Genomic DNA, 21,997 nt, shown 5'->3' on the forward strand with positions numbered 1-21,997 from the left:
AAGGAGTAGGTCTCCTAAGTGTGTGGTGAAATACAGTGCTGGGCAGAGTGAGACTAAACTCGAAGGTTCTTTGCCTCTCAGATGGAAGAGAATGTTTTGCACTGAACACTTTCCAGAAATCCCTACAGGCTAAGGAAAGGCTTTGGTCAAGGGGAAGTACTAGTGTGTGCATGAAGGATGTGAAATGAAGAATGCTGATATTTTAAGGCGAAAGACAAATCTCAGGAAATGAATATATTAGGAAGCTTTATATTAGGATTTTATTATATAAATGTGCCCAGTAGATACAAAACCCAGGTCACGCTTATACTCAGGTAAAACTAGGGAGACACGTTGTGCCCCTAGCAGAAAATCTGAAATGTCAAAGCAGATGCTCTGGACACTTTCGTAAAAAGAATGTGGAATGAATGACTGAGAGAAGTCTTATCGCTGCTACTATTTGAAGACCTAGCTCAGAGCATCAGAACAATGGTGTGTGCCCAGTATAGAAGAGAAACAGGCACTTCAATGAGCAGAATCTAGAAAGTGTCATCTTTAAAAGGAAACAGGTGGTTTCCTGGGGAGTCATTCTGACTTGAGCTGAGTTTTAGACCTATTAAGTCTACAAAGAGACTGACTTTCATTCTCTAGGTTCTTAGGGATTTAGGAAATGGGAAGAACTAACAAGAGGAATAAAGCTCCTAAAAGTGCTGCTTAAGCTGCATATCTCCAGACTCTATTCCAATCCCACTGGATGGAGTCCCTGGAAACAGAGACAGCCTGAAAATATGAATTCTTTTTTTTTTTTTTTTTTTGAGATGGAGTCTCGCTCTGTCACCCAGGCTGGAGTGCAGTGGCCGGATCTCAGCTCACTACAAGCTCCGCCTCCCGGGTTCATGCCATTCTCCTGCCTCAGTCTCCCAAGTTTCTGGGACTACAGGCGCCCGCCACCACGCTCCGCTAATTTTTTGTATTTTTAGTAGAGACGGGATTTCACCATGTTAGCCAGGATGGTCTCGATCTCCTGATCTCGTGATCCACCCGCTTCAGCCTCCCAAAGTGCTGGGATTACAGGCGTGAGCCACTGCGCCCGGCCGAAAATATGAATTTTTAATAATGTATTTCCCAGGGGCCAGTAAAGGATCTAGGCACTGAATAAAAATTAAAAGAAAAATGCCCACATCTGACTGCAATCATATGAGTCACCCCAAGTGAGATCCACCCTGCTAAACCCAGTCAATTCACAGAATTTATAGGGATTTTAATAAATTATTGTTTTAATCCACTAAATTTGGAGTTGTTTGTTATGCAGGAATATGAGAATTAAAACACATCCTCAAAGTTCAAAAAGGGTGTTCCTGATTGGCAGGCAGCTCTTTTAAAACTGGATCCAGGTGTCTTCCATCTGTGGCTTCACCATCTTCAATACACGGTTTCCAAGATCACTGTGGAAAAGAAAAGAACATAAAGGATAATGCATGGGAGGTCTGTGTGTATCAGGTCAGGAAATGGGATCTACCACTTCTACTCACATTTTATTGGTCAGAATCCATTCACATGGTTACACCTAACTGCAAGGAAGGCTGGAAAATGTAGTCCAGCTGTGAGTTTAATGAACAGCCAGTTAGTCTCATGAACTAATGTTCCTCTTAGGACTCTTTCTTACTGGGTGTCGGGTAGAAACAATGAAACTGGACAAATATCAATATGTCAGTCTCTTCTGATTCAAACAGTCCTTTCACATTCTACTCCCTTTCCTTTCTCCTGTTCCTCACCAAAATGGTATCTGGGTGTTTGGAGCAAGGGAATAGATAACACTGTGGCTTGAGAATAACGGTGTCTTGGATAAGCACATGTGGGTTCTAGGGAGACTTCCTGTTTTACACCTGATTTTCTGATCCTTATTCCCTGCAATGTCCTGTTTGGCATTTAGGGATGCCATGTCTCAGCCTCAGCTGAAGTGGATGAATTGGCCCGTCTCTGCCTTTGGCAGCCTCATGGTACCTGGTATCTCTTGGTACCTGGCAGTTCAGTGACCCTTTGGGGACTTTTGTGTCCCCTCAGTGGGGACACAATGGAACTTCTTCCTCCCCACACCACACCAGCATTCTGCTTACAGGCTTTGGAGAATATGGAGTCCTTTGGCTTGGATCCATTAGCTTGAACCTGATATATGAAGAACAGTGCAGACCAGTATGGCTTAGGAGGCAACTGAAAAGAAATAAAAGCATAAGCCATTAGATCTCAGTCCTTCTCCTTCAAGCAGCCAGCATGGTTAAGTCACAGAGGAGAGTGTCTCCTTTCCTATGGATCCTATCACACTACTTGGAACTATAGTATGTAATATTGACATAATCAGAATACATTTTTTGAGATTGGGTTTTACATTTTTTGAAAATTTAAATTTTTTGATAAGACATTTTGTCAAAAATTTAAATTTTTTCAAAAATTTAAATTTTTTGACAAATCACACAAGACATAGCTAAAGAAAAGTACAAATTTACACTGAATAACTTAAAAATTATAAATATGACTAACATTTAAAAGAAAGAGGTAGAGATAGCATAAGTATGATAAACTTGGCCAGGCGTGGTGGCTCACGCCTGTAATCCCAGCAATTTGGTAGGCTGAGGCGGGTGGATCACCTGAGGTCAGGAGTTTGAGATCAGCCTGGCCAACATGGTGAAACGCTGTCTCTACTAAAAATACAAAAACTAGCTGGACATGGGGGTGGGCGCCTATAATATCAGCTACTTGGGAGGCTGAGGCAGGAGAATCGCTTGAGCCTGGGAGGCAGAGGGTGCAGTGAGCTGAGATCGTGGCACTGCACTCCAGCCTGGGTAACAGAGAGAGACTCCCTCTCAAAAAAAAAAAAAAAAAAGGTATAGTAAACTCAGTTGTCATTGAGGCAAGACAACAGATACTTTCTAAAACAGATAAATCAAGAACTATAGTATTTAAAGTTAAAATGTTAACTACTAGAAGAAAAACACAAAACAACAGCAACAGCACAACTCTGGGGAATGGAGGTTGGAATGGAGGGTGAGAGAAAAGGATACTTAAACTTCCATTTCAGAATTCCTGTGCTTTGCATTTGAGTAAATTTTAAAACTCAGATACAGATAATACTTTAGTATTAAATACTGCACTAATATTAAACCTTAAAACTAAACAGAGACATCCTCATCAATAAGAAAATACTTACATAATATATATTTATTAAATTTCATATAGATCTTAGAAAAATGAAGTAAATGTAAAGATGTGGGCATTATGGAAGAATATCCATGATGTAGCATTAGGTGACAGAAGTGATTTATAGAGCAATATGGTTAGAATGCCCTTTTATGTCAAAATGTTCATGTTCACATATACAGTTATATGTCACATATGTAGGTACACATTTGTGTATGCAAGGGAAAACTGCATAGGGATGTGCCCCCAAACACTTTGGAATGTAGAGAAGGAAAGACTTTTGTTTCACACTTATGTACTTTTTTTTTTAACTTTCAAAAAAAGCAGCATGCATGTTCATTATTAATGATATAATTTAGAATATGAGTTTGCATTATGGCACTTTGTCTTATCAGCTGTGTAATAAGGGGAGAGTCATGCTACCTACCCTTTTGTACCTCAGTTTCCCCATCGTTACACAAAAGAACTCCCACCCATTGCACAGTGGTATATGTAGATGAAACGTTCCAATCGAAATGTACGAATGTATCCTAGCAGCTGGTAGGGATTTGATACAAATTATATCCTTTCCTCTTTCTCCTTTCAGGGTGAGAAATGGCAGTCAGGGTGACTCAGGAAGAGGGTTGGGTGGAGGGTGGAAAGTGAAGGGTGGAGGGCGGAGGAATGATTCAGACAGACACTATTTAAAAACAGCCCTCAGATGCACAAGGATGAAGCCATCTCTAGCTCCAAGATAACAACCCTCCCCTTTCTTACAATTTTCTTCCAGCTCCCACCCCCATCCTTTCTCTCCTAGACACCTCTTAATATTTGTTTTAACCCAGCTTTATCCGTATAAAATGTTTGGAGGTTATTAAAATGTTCCAAGATAGAAATAGCCTCCTTTTTTCCTGCCCCTAAGTCATCACACTTAGTTGCGATGCACTTAATGTTGAGTACCCGATGTACTAAGTTCCTGAAGAGTTCTGGCCAGGTGTGGTGGCTCACACCTGTAATCCCAGCAGTTTGGGAGGCCAAGGCGGGCGGATTACCTGAGGTCAGGAGTTCGAGACCACGCTGACCAAAATGGCAAAACCCTGTCTTTACTAAAAATACAGAAACACCTGTAGTCCCAGCTACTTGGAAGGCTGGGGCAGGAGAATCGCTTGAATCCAGTAGGCAGAGGTTGTGGTGAGCTGGGATGGCACTACTGCACTCCAGCCTGGGCAACAGGGTGAGACTGCGTCCAAAAAATAAAAAATAAAAAAAAAAGTAGAGGTCTGTTTTGTGATTTTTTTCCTCCAGGGCCTAACACAATGACTGACACATGGTACTTACTCAATGTTTACTGAATAACTCCAGAAAAACCTTTCTTGGTTCTTTCCGTGACATTCCCATTGCTCTTATGCCAGGATCATAGCTAATTAATTAATTAGATTAATTTATCCCCACACCAAAAAAAAAAAAAAAACACACACACACACACACATTTTCAGGGAAGAATACATGTAAAATAGCTGATATTTATTTGCTTACTAACACAAATGCACCCCTGATTGGTGAAAGTTCAGACTGAGGTACTGGTTTAGTGGAAGGAGGAAAACAAAATACTTCCAGTCACTGAATTTTTATTTCTCTAAGTATGGGCTACTTTAGGTCAAACTACTCAGATGTCTAGGATCTGGCTTTTGTTGACTGTTCTGAGGGGTCTTTGTTAGCTGTACATCAGTGGAAAAGAGACTGAGATGATGGTATTTAGTTGGGATGCAGCAGTCTCAACAACCCAATCCAGTGCTACCTCAACCACATGTCACACTCCCAGCCGCAGCTGCCCATGGAACAGAGAGCAAAGCCACGCCATTGCATGCATTTTATTGCCGTGAGGATTTCATCGCCATCCTCAACACAGATCCCGGCTGAGCTATTCTGGACCATGTTGATGACGCTTTGTGTCAAGGGTAGACATAGACTGAAGGAGGCGTGCACCATGGAAAGTAAGCTGGCAACTTCTTCCTAAAACAGTTTCCAATTCTCTGTGCTCCAGATTTCACCAATCCAGTGTTGAGGAACAGACAGCCTTTCAAGCAAACGCAGCCCTTCCCCCACAACCCATCATCCTCAGGACTCCTCCTCTTTGGAGAAGCATCGAGGGAAGAGGCAGGGCAAGGAGAGTGGTCAGGAGTAGCTAGAGGCTCACAGCTTCTTAGCTGGGACCTCCGGAGTCCTCCTGGACCATGGTTGCTAGAGAAGTGAGCGGCAAGGGGAGGACTTAGTCTCCTGGTTTTTAAATCCCAGGTCCTTCCGAGGAACCCCAGAACAACTTCCTGCTGTCTCTAATTCCTCCTGCCTACAGCTGACTTTGGAATTGCTTGGCTTGGCTTTGTTGACATCATAATAATTATAGTCATTTTCATTAATTGCTCCCTATTTGAGCCTAATTGCCATGGATTACAATAAAATTATGCACATCATTCAATGTGCCATATTAACTTCAGATTTTATACCATCGTAACAGTAGCTTTGATTCACTTTTAGATATTATTGCTCACACGACTTAGTTATATACACTTTTTTTTTTTTTTTTTGATAGACAAAAACAAACCTATTTCAGGTAGCCAAATCAGCGTAACCAGCAGGGGAGCCTCAGGAGGGACTGGGACTAAGAAAAGGGAAGTTGTCTTTTTTGCTTTTTCCTATGCTTCCCCTTTGTTCTTTTCTCTTTCTCCTGGTTATCTTTTTTGCTTCTCCATGGCAGCAGATGCTCTTCCACAGTAGGCTCCTGATGTTCGATGACCTCCATTCAAGTGACCAGCCTAGACTGATGGCTATTTTCATTCTGCTTCCAAATTCCCAGGAGAAAGTATCCAAGTAACTCAGCTTGGTCGATTATTTCTGATTCAGTCAAGTGTGGTCAATAGATGGCATGACAGTTCAAGAATTTCAGGGGCTCCCAACCTATGGGTGGTTGGGTGTGTGAGGGTGGTGGTAGAGAAGCTCTCCAGTTTGCAGGGGTCCCCGTGGCCGCGGACCTGTACCAGTCCGTGGCCTGTTAGGAACGGGATCATACAGCAGTAGGTGAGTGGCTGGTAGGTGAGCATTACTGCCTGAGCTCCGCCTCCTGTCGGATCAGCAAGTGACATTAGGTTCTCATAGGAGCGTGAACCCTATTGTGAACTGTGCATGCGAGGGATCTAGGTTGCACACTCCTTATGAGAATCTAATGCCTAATGATCTGAGATGGAACAGTTTCATCCTGAAACCACCCCCGCCCAATCCCCCACCTGGTCCGTGGAAAAATTGTCTTCCACAAAGATAGTCCTTGGTGCCAAAAAAAGTTGGGGACTGCTGCTTCAAGGCTTTCTGTAAGGTGGGGGTAATAATGCAGAGAACCTGTCTCTTGGGGTGGTGGTGAGTGCTGCAATTGGCATTGTTCACAGGGTACTTTGCACAGTCCTGGCACATAGAAATCACTGAATATAATGTTTACCGTTATTGCTGTTATTATTATCTCTTTGGGTCCTTAAAACATTTTTTCAGGATTTTTAGGTGGGTATGATTTCAAAATCCATAAAATCCACCTAAAGATTTATATGAGAATAATCCAAAAATCTCAGGGGAATCATATGAAAAAGATTATTTATTTATTTTCCTCAAATCTCTGAACAACAGTTGAAACGTTTTCACACACTAGATCTCATTTTGGAGAGCTTGGAGACGTGGCCTGTAAGGTTTCACTAATCCAGGAGGGGGCAGGCTTCCCAAACACAAATGCCCTCAGCTGCAGACCCGCGGCTCCAGGAGAAACAAAGGCGCGTCAGTGAGAGCAGTTTCAGAAATCTAGTATTACCTTCAAAAAAATGTAAGAAATCAAAAGCAACTGAATATTTGCATGGCCTAGAAGAATCCCTGGCTGTGTCATCCATAGGCACCTTGTCACTTGCCAGACCGGGTCGGCTGTAAGCTTGTGAAGTAAGCAGAAGAAATTTCCCGTGTCCCCACCCACTCCTATCTTTGCCTTTGTTTCTGGTCCTCTGCCCCCTTCCTTCCTGTACCTTCCTCCTTCGTCTTTGTTCCCCTCTTCCATGGCAATCTATCTTTGGGAAAAATAACTGTGATTTAAATGTTTAAAGAAATAAGGATCCTAGGGATATTAGGTCGCTTCAAACACTTTCAAGAACGTGATAGTCGGCCGGGCGCGGTGGCTCAAGCCTGTAATCCCAGCACTTTGGGAGGCCGAGGCGGGCGGATCACAAGGTCAGGAGATCGAGACCACAGTGAAACCCCGTCTCTACTAAAAATACAAAAAATTAGCCGGGCGCGGTGGCAGGCGCCTGTAGTCCCAGCTACTCAGGAGGCTGAGGCAGGAGAATGGCGGGAACCCGGGAGGCGGAGCTTGCAGTGAGCCGAGATCGCGCCACTGCACTCCAGCCTGGGCAACAGCGTGAGACTCCGTCTCAAAAAAAAAAAAAAAAAAAAAGAACGTGATAGTCACTAACAAGGGAACTTGCGTGTGGATGCCCTACCAGGTAAGAGAGGTGGAGGATTCGTGACTTAAAGCAAGGGCATTGAAGGTAGATAGGGCTGGTTTAAATCCTGGCTTTGGTGATAACACATTGCCACTCTGTGACCACTTCCCAGCTCCATTACCCCGGGTAAATTACTAAGCCTCTTTGTCCTCATCTGTAGAAGGAGGGTAGTGTTAGAACCCATCCCATGGTATCCTGAAGATTAAAAAGGACAGTGCATGTCTAGTACCTAGTATTTGGCACATAAGACATACTCAACTGTAGCTGTTATTATAATAAAAGTTTTATTATAGTGATATGACGTTAATACATTACAGTAATATAATTTTTTATTACTTTGTTTTTTTTTTTTTATCATGGTCCTATTTTATACCACACATTAGACAATTTCTGGTGTATTACCTATAGGTCTGAACTGGAGGAAAAGGATACATTTTAAATGAAACATGACAGAGACAACACAGAAAAAAAATGAGCAGGATGAAGTTTCTGGAAACTCCTATAAAAATCTGTTGAAAGAGTTGTGGTCATTGGAACTGAAAAGTATGAGAATAAGAGCTTAAGAGCAATGCATCTTCAAATGCAGGAACGGCTGGAGGGAATCCCAAGGGGCCTGGACAACCCTACTCCTCTAGATCAGGAAGGTTTTGCCCTTGTTTCTGTTAGCTGCCCAAGGGGAATTACTGCCTCCATCTCAGTTTATGTTAATTTCTCAGTTTGGAGGTTCTCAGAACCAATGGAATGACAGACCCATGGTTACAAACTCTCAAGGGAAACTTTTCCCCTAGAGCCCAGACTACTGAGATAGAATATCACCTTTATTGTCTCCCTGAGCCTACGGGTGCATTTCCTGATTCATTCCCTCACTCTGAGTATAGCCCTTCTAAGGACCAGGATTTCTACAGGGGTTGCAGTTCCAACACCCAGCATTCTGCATCTCCAGGCCTCACATTCTGCCCTGGCCTGAGCATACTAATCCAAGCCTCTAGGTGCCTGAGCCCGGCAACTCCCACCCTGAGTGGCTCTAGCATACATGCACGTACTCACTGCTCTCATTTTTCCTTCTCACTTCATTTTTGACTCCAGGAACTTTTTGAACTTTCTTCCAGCATTCAGCCGTGTCTTAAAGGAGACTTGTTTTACTGGATCCAGAATTTCTGATTATTGTGGAGCTACATGGTTTTTGGATTGTTTAGTTTACCATACACCTAGAGGCAGAAATTAGTTTAAAAAATAATTAAATACTTAAATACAAAATTTAATCACATTTAGAGGGAAGTTGGGAGTTCCCAAGGGGCAGATTTAAGCTCTCTATTAAAGGAAGCTGCTAAAGAGAGTTGTGGAATGGTGAGATCCAGGCAGTGTGGGCATTGGTTGACTCTACGATGCCATCATGACGATTGTCACATTAAATAATTCTGAAGCTGAAAGAATTTAAGGGAATGTTTGACCTGCCCCACAGTACCTGTATTTAAGACTTAATAGGCCATGGGGAAAGTCAGTAAATGTTCAGGAGAGTCTTTTTCTGAAAAAATGTTCCCACCTAAGGGATTAAGGACCTCCTGTAAGGAAGGCTGGGCTCAGTGAACTACTCCACAGCCTTCAATCTGTTTCTTTGTGCTTGTGGGGCAAGAATAAGCTAAGAGCACCAGGGTTGTCAATATACTTATTGTAGGAAATAAAGAGGTTTGTTAAAACAACAACAACAACAACAACAACTACTACTCATGACTTTGGAAGCAGTCATGTGATAAAGACGTGAATTCCAAGATCTCAGTCATTTCCTCTCAGTGAAACATTATCAGAGACCAACAGAAAATCAATAAAAGATTTCAGTCTCATAGAGTTTGTGTAAATATTGCAGAAATGACTTTCACAAGGGTGATAAGCACAGCCTTATCACATTTAATTCAGCTGAGAAGTCCAACTAAAACATAAAACTCTACCCCCTCTGATGGCAAGACGTTTTATAACAATGAAAGTAGCTGGATTTATACTGTATAAGCCAGCACTTGAGCACTCATCCATGCAGCCTCGCCACCTCAATAGGTTGCCAGCGCCTGCCTTCCCACTCCTCTGATGCCAAGTAAAATTGTAAAGTTTGCCTGTGATGCTCCCAGATTCCTGAATTCATCCCTATTCTCAAAGAAAACTTTTCCATTCCCATTCAGACACTTCTCAGCTCTCAAAAAAGACAAGGAAACTAATTTCTACTGAAGTATGAAACTAGTGATAGTTTAACATGCACCTCTTTATTTCACATGCACCTCTTTATTTTTCCTAGAAGAGTTGCAATTTAACAGGAATCAAGATTCTAACCTACAAGCGGAGCAGAACTGTGTTTATTGTGTGCTATCTTTTGGTTAAGGAACTATATAATTGTATTTGCTTATATTTTCAAAAATAAACCATGAAAGGATGAGACCAAATCTGACGAAAACAATTACCTCTCATATAGGAGGAAATGGGATAGAAAGCACATGAAAGCAATCCTTTTCTGAATTTACTTTGTTTTGTGGTTTTTACTTTGAAACAGAGGTGTGTGCTAAAGCCAGTTTATACCAGCTGGCAAGAGCCAGTTTAATTTTCAGGAATTTTGTGAGCCAGCTATGAAACAGCTATTATCAAAGATTAAATTATGTAACTTAATATGAAATAAATTATATTTAAAAAGACAATAAATACTTAAAACTCATGTTTTAATTATTTTTATACATTTTACAATTATCTGTGCTACTGAGCTTTATATGTGTCATATATGCATGGTAGAACTCCTATATAATGGTGTACTACCAAATTCTTCCAAATTCTGCATTAACTGTTATAACATTGATAACTCAAAATCAGTCATGGTGGTAATATGTATACCATAAAAATTGACAAAATCCAGTCTTTTATTTATAAACATTTACCAGCATAATGCTACTTTGGAACTGTGTTAATATTTCACATCATTTAAAAGTTAATATTTTACACAATTTAAAATTCTTAAAGAGTAAATCACTAAAAATAAAAAAAAACTGAAATAAACAAACATCAAATGTGTATCACTTAGTACTCATAACAATATGAAGACAAATTATTTCAAGTGACTTTAAAGCATAGTATTTTGACTGTAACTTTCTACTACCATATATTTTAGAAGGGGGAAAAAGGAAAGAATTCTTAATCTGCATTAAGTAGTATTATTGCTAGTAGTAATAATTATATTGTTACTTTAGAACTATTAATACATACACATATGTGTGTATGCAAATAATTTACTATTAGGAGCCAAGATTTTTTTCAGTATAAAAAAATACATAAAATATAAACCCCAAAATGTTAAGTAAAACTTAATAATCTGAAATTCAAATTATATTGGTATGAATACATGATTTATTTTAGGCATGTGATATACTAAGGAATAAAGATAACAGTAATTTTCTCATTGGGCATAGAACAAACAGAAAGACCATGGAGTAATGTCTTTAAAGTATTGAAAGAAAAAAAGTCAACCTAGAATTCTATACCTGGCTAAAATATTTTTTTAAAATGAAGATAAAAACTGAAGACTTCTTAGACAAAAAAACTAAAAACAATTCATTACCAGCAGGCCCACACTGTAAGAAATGTTAAACTCCTTTAGGCAGAAGGAGTAATTCCAGATAAAAATGTGGATCTTCAAAATGGAATGAAAAGCACCGTCAATGGTAACTACATGAATTTCTTTTATCACATTATTCAAATGTATTTATAAAATAATTGACTGGTTAAACAAAACTTATAGCAATATAAGGTAGAGTTTACAATATGTAAAAGTAAATTATATAAAAACAAAGGCTTGGCCAGGCGCAGTGGCTCATGCCTATAATCCCAGCACTTTGGGAGGCTGAGGCAGTTCACCTGAGGTTGGGAGCACCTGAGGTTGGGAGTTCAAGATGAGACTGATGAATCCGGAGAAACCCCATCTCTACTAAAAATACAAAATTAGCAGGGTGTGGTGGCGCATGGCTGTAATCCCAGTTACTCGGGAGGCTGAGGCAGGAGAATAGCTTGAACCTGGGAGGTAGAGGTTGCAGTAAGTTGAGATCACGCCACTGCACTCCAGCCTGGGCAACAAGAGTGAAACTCCGTCTCAAAAAAAAAAAAAAATAGCTCAAAAGCTAGGAGAAGACAAGTGGAAGTATACTACTGTAAGGTTCTTATGCTATACATGAGGTAGTATAATATCAGTGGAAGGTAGACTATGTAATTTAAAGATGTGTACGATGAATCTTAAAGCAACCACTAAAATAATGAAACATAGAGTTACAGCTAGTAAGCCAACACAAGAGATAAAATGGAATAATATCACCAGGCATAAGAAAGGTAATTTCCTAATAAGAAATTAGACAATTTATCAGGAGACCTAACAATCTTAAATATTCATACCCCTAACAACAGAGTTCCAAATTATATGAAGCAAAAACTGAGAGAAGTGCAAACAGAAGTATATGTATCCACAATATAGCCAGAAATTTTGATACTGTTCTCCTGATAATTGATAGAGCAAGTAGAGAGAAAATCAGTAAGAATATAGAAGAGCAACAGTCAACCAACTTGACCTAATTGACACGTATAGAAAACTCCACTTAATGAGAGCAAAAGATACCTTCTTTTCAATTGCCCAAAGAATATTTGCAGAGACAGATCATATTCTGGGCCATAAAACCAGTCTCAATACATTTAAAAGGTTCAAGTCATACAAAATGTATTAACTGATGTTAATGGAATTAAATGAGAAACAAAAAACAGAAAGACCTCTGGAAAACACCCAAATATATGGAAACTAAATAACATACTTTTAAGTTACCCATGGGTCAAAGAAGAAATCAAAAAGGAAATTAGAAAGCATTTTGATCCCAGCACTTTGGGAGGCTGAGGTGGGCAGATCACAAGGTCAGGAGATCAAGACCATCCTAGCTAGCACCATGAAACTTCGTCTCTACTAAACAAAATTAGCTGGTGTGGTGGTGGGCTCCTGTAGTCCCAGCAACTCGGGAGGCTGAGGCAAGAGAATGGTGTGAACCTGGGAGGCAGAGGTTGCAGTGAGCCGAGACTGTGCCACTGCACTCCAGCCTGGGCGACAGAGCGAGACTCTGTCTCAAAAAACAAACAAACAAAAAAAGACATTTTGAATGAATAAAAATAAAAATAAAAATATTTCAAACTTTGTGAGATACCACAAAAGCAAAAAGCCCATATTATCAAAGAAGAGAGGTCTAGAATCATTGACTTCAGCTTCTAACTTCAAAAACTAGAAAAGATAAAATCCAAAGTGGACAGAAGAAAAGAAATAATAAAATCTTAGATGAAGTCAATGAAATAGAAAATAGAAAAAAAATCAATGAAAACAGAAGCTAATTCTTTAAGAAGATCAATAAAATTGCCAAACCTTCAGCAGATTGATAAGAAACAAAAAAGAAAGAAGAAATCAAGTCAGGAGTTAGAGAGGTGACATAACTGCAGATTCTACAGATACTAAAAGGACAATATGGGAGTATTATTAACAACTTTACGCTAATATCTTCACCAACTTGAATGAAATGGAAAAACTGCCTAGAATTACAAACTACCAAAACTCTCTCAGCATGGATCTGATAATCTGAATAGCCCTAAATCTATGAAAGAAATTGAAGTTTTAGTTTAAAATTTTCCCACGAAGAAAATTCCAGGCCCATGTGGCTTCAGTGGTGTATTCTATTAAATATTTAAGGACGTAAAAACTACCCATTCTACACAAACATTCTGAGAAAATGGAAGAGGAGGAAATTCATTCGATAAGGTATGATGATTCTAGAACCTAGGATATTACAGGACAAAAAAATTACAGACTCATAACCCTCATGAACATAGATGCAAAAATCCTAAATAAAACTTCGGGAATCATATGTAATAATTTAGAAAAAGGAGACCACAACATGACCACATGCTATTTATCTGAGGAATCCAAGAATTTAACATTTGAAAATCAACTTAATGTAATTCACTATGTAAACAGACCGAATAGGCACAGAAAAACATTTGACAAAACATGACATCTGTTTCTCATTAAAAATCTCTCAGCAAATTTGGATAAGAAGGGAATGTCTTTAACTTGATAAAGGGAATCTATGAAATAAACTATAGCATACATCATACTTAATGATGAAATATTGAATATTCTCCCACTAAGGTCAGGACCAACACAAGAATGTCTGCTCTCACCACTTCTATTTAACAGTGTGCTTGAGATTCTAGCTTGGGCAATAATGAAAAAATAAATAAACAAAAGAATAAAAGATGTTCAGATTGGAAAGGAAGAAGTAAAACTCCCTTTATTCCCAGATAATGTGATAGCTTACATAGGAAATCTGAGCAAATCTTGAAAAGCTCCTAAAACTAATAAATGAGCAATGTTGCTGGATACAGGTTCAGCAAGCAAGAATCAGTTGTGTTTCTATGTACTTGCAACCAACTATCAGAAATTTAAATAAAACAGTGCTGCTTACAGTAGCATAAAAATATGATACATAGATGTAAATTTGACAAGATATGTGCAAGACCTATATGCTGAAAGCTACAAAACATTGCCAAAATAAATTAAAGCAGATCTCAATAAATAAAGATATCATGGTATTGAAGACTTGATATTGCTAAGTTAAAGTTCTCCCCAAATTGATCTGTAGATTAAACACAATCTCAATCAAAATCTTCACACACTTTTTTGGTACAAATTTACAAGCTGATTCTGACATTTATATGGCTATGCCAAGGACCTAGACTAGTTAAAACAATTTTGAAAAGAAGGAAAAAGTTGAGAACACTAAACATTACCTGATTTCAAAGTGTATGAAGCTGCAGCAAGACACTGTGGTACTGGAGTCAAGTTAGACAAGTAGACCAAGGGAACAGAACAGAGTCCTGAAACAGACCCAAACATAAATGAAAACGTGGTTGTTGACAAAGTTTAAAGCCCAGTTCTTGGACAAAAATGTAGCCTTTCAACAAATGGTTCTGGAAAAAAGGGAATATCCATGTGCAAAATAAATGAACTTTGATCCACATGTTGTACCACATACAAAAATTAACTCAAAGTGAACAGTAGACCTAAGTGTAAAATCCCAAAACTATAATACTTCTAGAAGAAAACATAGGATAAAATTTTTGCAGCCTTGGGTTAAGCAAAGATTTCTTGCACAAAATACCAAAAGCACATACTGGGTGAAAATATTTGCAAATCATGTATCTGATAAATAACTCATATCAAAAATATCTAAAAACTCTCAAAATTCGACAATAAGAGAAAAAACAACCAAATAAAAAAAGGAAAAAAAAATTAAATAGACACTTCACCAAAGAAAATATATTGGTAGCAAATAAGCACAGGAAAACATGCTCAACATCTGTAGTTATTATGGAAATGCAAATTCAAACTGTCATGGATATCACCACATATCTATTAAATTGACAAAATTAGAAAGACCACACCAAATATGAGGAGGATGTGGAGAAACCCAAACTCTCATATACTGCAAGTACTTAAAATGTAAAATTTGAAAAATTTTGACTTATGCATACACTCACAAAATTGTCACAACAATCAAGATGGTGAACACATCTGTCATTCCCAAAAGTTTACTCATAACCCCATTTGTAATTCTCCCCTCCCACCATTTCCTGTTGCCCCCTTTCCCTTAGTCCCCAGGCAACCATAGAAGCCACAGATCCTTTCTCTGTTACTATAGTTTAGTTTTTTATACCTTTACAGAAATAAAATGGTATAGTATGTATGCTTTTTGTCTTGCCTATTTCACTGGTGAGAAATTTTTAAGATTCATCCAAGTTGTTGTGTGTATGAATAGTTCAGTTCTTTTCATTGCTGAGTAATATTCCATTGTATGGATATACCACAATTTGTTTATTCATTCCATGTTGATGAACATTTGAGTAATTTCTACCTTTGGCTATTACAAATAAAGCTACCATGAACATTCTTATATGACTTATGCCTTTCTTTCTTTGAATAAATACCTGGGAGTAGAAAGTCTTCATCATTATGGTAGGGATATATTTAATGTTTTGTGGAAGTCCTAAGCTACTTGAAAACCTTCTCAAAGACCTATTGAGGTAAGGATCATTTATCTTAGAGATGAGGAAATTTGAGTCTCAGAAAAGTCATATTGATTTACCCAGTGTGTCTCTGCTAGTAAGTAGTACAACCAAGTGCAACTAAGTTTGGAATAAACTTAATTCTTCTGATTCTACACCCAGGAGATGCTTCCATCAGCCCATAGACATTCCTAAAAACCTAGTCTCACCACTAATATTGCTCAGCATTTATACACTGTTACTACAGAAATAGGAACTTGGAGACCTCCTGTTAAAAGAGTGCTTCAAAAACATTCTATGAAACATTAATCTTACAAGATGATGTGTGACACAAGCGTTTGATGGTTAAGGAAACCTGGGAGGGCTACACCCATTAGCCCCCTTGTATAAGTACATCATGTTAAAATATGACAGATATGAGAAATTCCATAGCAACAAATTCATTTATATTTGTCTAATCATGTACATCCTAACCATATTTGAACTTAGAACTTGTTTTTTCACCTACAACTTTTTACTAGATATTATAAACTTTATAATAAAAATGTGTTAAGTGTGTAGTAAACTTTAATGAAATTTGAATTAAGACTTGTCAGGTCAGGATAACAGCACAGCCTCCTTTTACTTTGCTCTCTCAGCATCATGAAAGATACAAATAGAATGACAACTATTTAAAAAGTAAAACTTTGCACCAGGCATCAAATTGTGACCCTTTATAGATTGCCTATATATCAGAATAAAATCATTTAATTCTTATATTGAAGCAAAACCTACTGGGGCTTATTCATTTCAAGCTGAGTTATTCTTTGACATATTGAAATTCACTACAAGAAAAAACAATCTTTATTCTAAGCCTTTTCAAAGTTGATGAACAAAGAAAGCCACATCCAAGTTGTAAGTACATCTCTTCAGCTGTGTAGATAATGCAGCCTCATGCAATTAAGTTAAGTGGAAGTAGTTAAGAACAATTTGTTGATCTTCATGGCCTTTTGTCTGTAGGAAACCGATTCTATTCAAAACCATATGTCTAGACCACATTTATGCTTTAGAAACAAGGCACCAAATTTTGATCCAGACTGCCTAGGTTACCTCTTGAACCTACTGACATCTTTATTTTGAGTGTAAATTTTTCCGCTTTAGTAGAGCAGTGTGCCCCAAATCAAAATGGTGAGTGTTGCAAATTCTGGAAATCATAGGTTGCCAATTCTTCCTTTCCACTCACACTGTCAATGACTGTTCAGCATGATGAAGAGGCAGGAATAAGAATGGGAGAAGGCAATGCAGAAACTCCCTAAGCAGGTTATTCTCCATCTTCAAATACATTCTCTGTATTTGAATGGCCCTCCATCTCTTCAGGGCCTACGGAGGCTCCATCACTCTGGTTCTCTTTCCCTCTGGCTTCTGATTGGGATTAGCCAGTGGTGAGCACCATGAGGTCCTGAATCTTGCCCTTCTTCCACTACCCCTTGCACCCTCTTTGCCTGTCTGTTCTTGGCTAGGGCTGCCTTCCTCTGCTCTCAGCTGTGGCTCCAGTCAGGCACCCCCTCCCTCCCACAGCTCTGCAGCTGTGCTCAAGATCTGCTCAATTCTCCTCCCCTGCTCCCTTGAGGTCTCATGATGGTGAAGGATGCCCAGTGCTGCCAATCCAGGGTGCTTCACTCCCCTTGTTTTCCTCTTGACTCTGCTCCCACCTCTGTGAATAGTCCCTTTGTTAAACGTCTACTCATTACCCCTTTGAGTGTGCCAGCTGTTCCCTGCCAATATCGTCACATGTACCCATGTTCTAATGTTAAAATTCCTACCAAATCACTTAATTTATATTACAGTTAAAAGTTGTGATATGAGTTTTTCAAATTAGATGTCTTGCTTTGAAAGGGGAAATTTTTAGAAAATGTATTTTTAAATGAGTGAGGGTATTTTATACTAAAATGGTGAATCCTAACTTTTTTCTCAGTAGGTTGAGGAAAGCATTTTAGCTACTTAAGACTGGCTGACAAAAGTGTGTCTTCTCTCCTTTTTCCTTTTCACACTCACAAGAAGTTCTAGGACATGCTGGCCCCAACTGAGGCCATCTCCTCACCCCACACCCAGACTTGTGACTCCTCTGGATAAAGGACAAAGTTGATTTGCTTTCCTTGTTTTTAAACCATAGCTGCTAAATTGAGGGAAGTCAAATGATCTGGTATTCTAACATTCCACATCTCCTTCCAAATTCTTTTTCTTTTTTACCCCCTATTTTCTTCCCCACCTTGTTCTATTTCCTACAAAATGGCTTTTGTTTCTTTCCCCCTTCTTTCCTGTTGTTATGTGATGGCCCATGTCCCAAGACTGACCCTCAGCCACTTGTGAGGTGTGTCACAGTGACGTATAACTGATAGGAGCCAGAGTTCTTAAGCTTGCAAATATTTTACTTAAAAAAATAGATGCAAATGGATTCAAGGTTACTCTGCAGAATAACATAACTCTCAATAATCTAAAATCCATAGTGCTTGGCCAGGTGTGGTGGTTCACTCTTGTAATCCCAGCACTTTGGGAAGCTGGGGTGGGAAGATTGCTTGAGCCCAGGAGTTTGAGACCAGCCTGGGCAACATGGGGAGGCCCTGTCTCTACAAAAAAATTAAAAAAAGAAAAATAGCTGGATATGGTGGCATGTGCCTGTAGTCCCAGCTGCTTGTGGGATTGAGGTGGGAGGATCGCTTGAGTTGGGGAGGTCAAGACTGCAGTGAACTGTGATCCCACCACTGCACCCCAGCCTAGGCAACAGACTGACCCTGTGTCAAATAATAATAACAGTAATAATAATAATAAAACCCATAACACTTTCTTGAGTGGGAGAAAAAAATGTGGAATGATCGCGAATGTATCAGAAATTACACATAGCTGATAGTCTTGCCTTTCTATTACTGATCTACATTTAATAGCTCCGGCCATTAAAAATCATTGTAGCACTTTATTTCTGCACACACAAATTGTTTTTGACTCATTAAAATCTGGACATGCCTGTGGGAGTGTTGCAGATTTAAATATCATTCATCAAGTAAGCTGTCGTACAAAAAAAGTCTAGCACAGCTGCTTCAGGGAAAAACTAAAAGAAACCGCATTACTGTGGGGAAATCCCCAATGGAAGTCCTATATGGCTTGAGAAAGAAACCCTCAATTGTAATAATTACATCATTATATTTGTGGATCTTGAATGAGTCTTATCTGTTAAAGATTGCTTCCCCCTTCAGCATCATTTTTTATTAAAAAATTTCCCAGCATCTTCTTCTTCTTTTTTTTTTTTTTTTTTTTTTTTTTTTGAGACAGGGTCTCGCTTTGTTGCCCAGGCTGGAGTGCCATAGTGCAATCATGGCTTACTGCAGCCTTGAACTTCTGGGATCAAGAGGTCTTCCCGCCTCAGCCTCCTGAATATTTGGGATTACAGGCATGAGCCACCACGCCCAGCCCAATTTGTCTTTTAACAACAAATTTAGAGAGTATTAAAAATGTCTTTTTCACAGGCAGAACTATTCTCAATGTGTTCAAGCAGAACTCTAAGTCCTAAGTTAAAGACAGTCACATAACTGGGTTCCAAACTGCAGCATATGATTCTGTTTTGAGCACAAGATGACACCAGGTGTTACAGTTTTGAAAAGAGATTTGTCAGGGCCTGGCTTGACCAGCTGCAGCAGGGGCCTGGGAGGAGTTGGCTCTGCAAGGAAGGGCCTTACTGGGGAGAGTCAGCAGGGTCGGCTCCATTGAGCAGCAGACTCTGGGAAGGGGTCTCCTGTGGCAGGCAGAATCCCGTGTCCAGTGGGCCACATTACAGATTGGAGGGCATTGTTGAGAACAGCAATTTACATCAGAGAGGACCAGCAGAGTTCATCCCCACAGGAGCACTGCTATGGGAAATTGGAAACAGGCTGCTGGAAAGCTAATGGCAGCTGGCAGTACAGGGCATACTGTCTTCCAGCAGCTGAGCCTCAGGTACAAATGCCACATCTGGGAGCATCTGGTAAGGAAAAGGCAGGGCCGGTCCTAAAGGTACTGACACCAGGCAAGTCAATCAGGTGCAAGAACGGGAAGATACTCATTTGCAGAACTGGGTGAAAAATGAGAATCAAGGCTCAGAAAATGACCCTTTATTGAGGCATTAACCAAAAAAAATTTAAAAAAAAATTTTTAGTAGAAATGAAGTCTCATTATGTTGCCTAGGCCAGTCTCAAACTCCTGAGCTCAAGAGATCCTCCTGCCTTGGCCTCACACAGTGCTGGGATTACAGGCATGGGCCACCACACCTAGCTTGAACCCTTTTGTGAAAGTGAAACATGAGTACAGAGTCAGAGAAGCAGTAGAGCTGGCAATGCAAAATCCAGAGTTTTAGAATAGAGTTTGTTAATCCCTTATACTTAAAGACTTATCTGACTTTTTAAAAATGTGGGCTGGATCTTCAGCTTACAGGAACCTCTCTCTCAGCACTCAAAAGAGAGAGAGAGAGAAAGTAAAATATATATATATATACATATATATATATATAGGTTCCCTGAACTTGTCTATGACACATAGTGTTAGTCAAGATTCTTGGGGGCAAATGGCAGAAATCCAATTAAAATTAGTTTTAAGAAACTACAATGAAAGGAATTTACTTGCTCATGTAACTGGAAAGTACAAGGGTGGAGCTGCCAATTACAAAAAGGGCTCAAATGCTGTTCCCTGGGCTCTTTACTCATCTTTCTCTTTACTGTTTTCTGCTTTTGTTGGATTGGTAAGTGTTTAACAACTAAGTCTCTGGGGAAAAAATGTATGTACGTACATACATACACAAAGTTATTATAAATTTTACTAATATAAGGAATGTATAGCACAATTTACAAAGAATAATATCTAATATTCTTTTTTTTTTTTTTTTTTTTTTTTTGAGACGGAGTCTCGCTCTGTCACCCAGGCTGGAGTGCAGTGGCTGAATCTCAGCTCACTGCAAGCTCCGCCTCCCAGGTTTATGCCATTCTCCTGCCTCAGCCTCCCAAGTAGCTGGGACTACAGGCGCCCACCACCTCTCCCGGCTAGTTTTTTGTATTTTTAGTAGAGACGGGGTTTCACCGTGTTAGCCAGGATGGTCTCAATCTCCTGACCTCGTGATCCGCCCGTCTCGGCCTCCCAAAGTGCTGGGATTACAGGCTTGAGCCACCGCGCCCGGCCTAATATTCTTTATGTAAATTTGATACAGCTAATTTATTCTCATAGGATACTTTTGTTTATTTTTGTTAAACTCTTGTATCTGTAAACAAATATGGTTGTTTTTGAAGAACCAGTATAATTCTGACTTGAATGTTAGTGGATATTTTCATTTACAAGAAAGACAATGCTATGTACTAAACTGTGTCCTCCTCGAATTTATTTGTTGAAGCCCTAACCCCTAAGGAGACTGTATTTGTAGATAGGGCCTATAAGGAGGTAATTAAGTTAAAGGAAGTCATGAAAGTGGGGCCCTAATCTGATAGAACTGGTGGCCTTAAAAGAAGAGGAAGAGGGAGGGAGAATTCTCAGACTCGAAGAAGTCATCTAAGCACACAGTGAGATGGAGACCACCTACAACCCAAGAGAGAAGACCTTAGAATGAAACCTACCTTTCTGCACCGTGATCTTGGACTTCTAGGCTCCAGAACAATGAGAAATAAATTTCTGTGGTTTAGGCCATCTGGTCTATGGTATTTTGTCATGGCCCACAGAGACTCACACAGATAAAAAAGAAAGTGAAACAATAAAGACATATATGGGAACTTTACGTTTTTTGCAAAGACTAACAACTTTGCTCAACCAGATAATAGTTTTTGGATAATAGAATATTTTATTTCTTTTTTGTTCTGTTTATGTAGCATCTTTAGAGATGACACATTTTAAAGTTTAATCTGCATTACTAACAATTTTTCCATCACTGTTAACTTTAGATAGGGGATTGGCAAAATGCCCTGTGGTCCTAATCTGGCCTGCTGTCTGTTTGTTGTAAATGAAGTTTTTTGGAACACAGCCACACTGACTTTGTTTACGTATTGTCTATAGCTGCCTTTGCACTGCAATGGCACAGTTGAGGAGTTCTGACAGAGACTATATGACCTGCAAACCCTGAAATGTTTATTGTCTGGTCTTTTACAAAAAAACTTGTGAACTTTGGTTTAGAAAACCAACAAAATAATAAATTAAGCCTTGTAGTGTTTGAAAATTTTCAT

General features: G+C 39.3%; 1 long non-coding RNA gene across 1 annotated transcript; it reads right to left on the reverse strand.

Annotated features, from left to right (window-relative positions):
• Positions 1-250: 250 nt before the first annotated feature.
• Positions 251-21,507, reverse strand: LOC106992608 (uncharacterized). The gene is made up of 4 exons (XR_001438627.3): positions 21,398-21,507; positions 14,517-14,603; positions 2,097-2,190; positions 251-1,424 (listed from the first exon to the last, which is right to left on the reverse strand). It is a non-coding gene; the product is annotated as an uncharacterized LOC106992608 (long non-coding RNA).
• Positions 21,508-21,997: the final 490 nt, after the last annotated feature.

The sequence above is a fragment of the Macaca mulatta genome, chromosome 12, assembly GCF_049350105.2.
Source record: "Macaca mulatta isolate MMU2019108-1 chromosome 12, T2T-MMU8v2.0, whole genome shotgun sequence".
Classification (NCBI taxonomy): Eukaryota; Metazoa; Chordata; class Mammalia; order Primates; family Cercopithecidae; genus Macaca; species Macaca mulatta.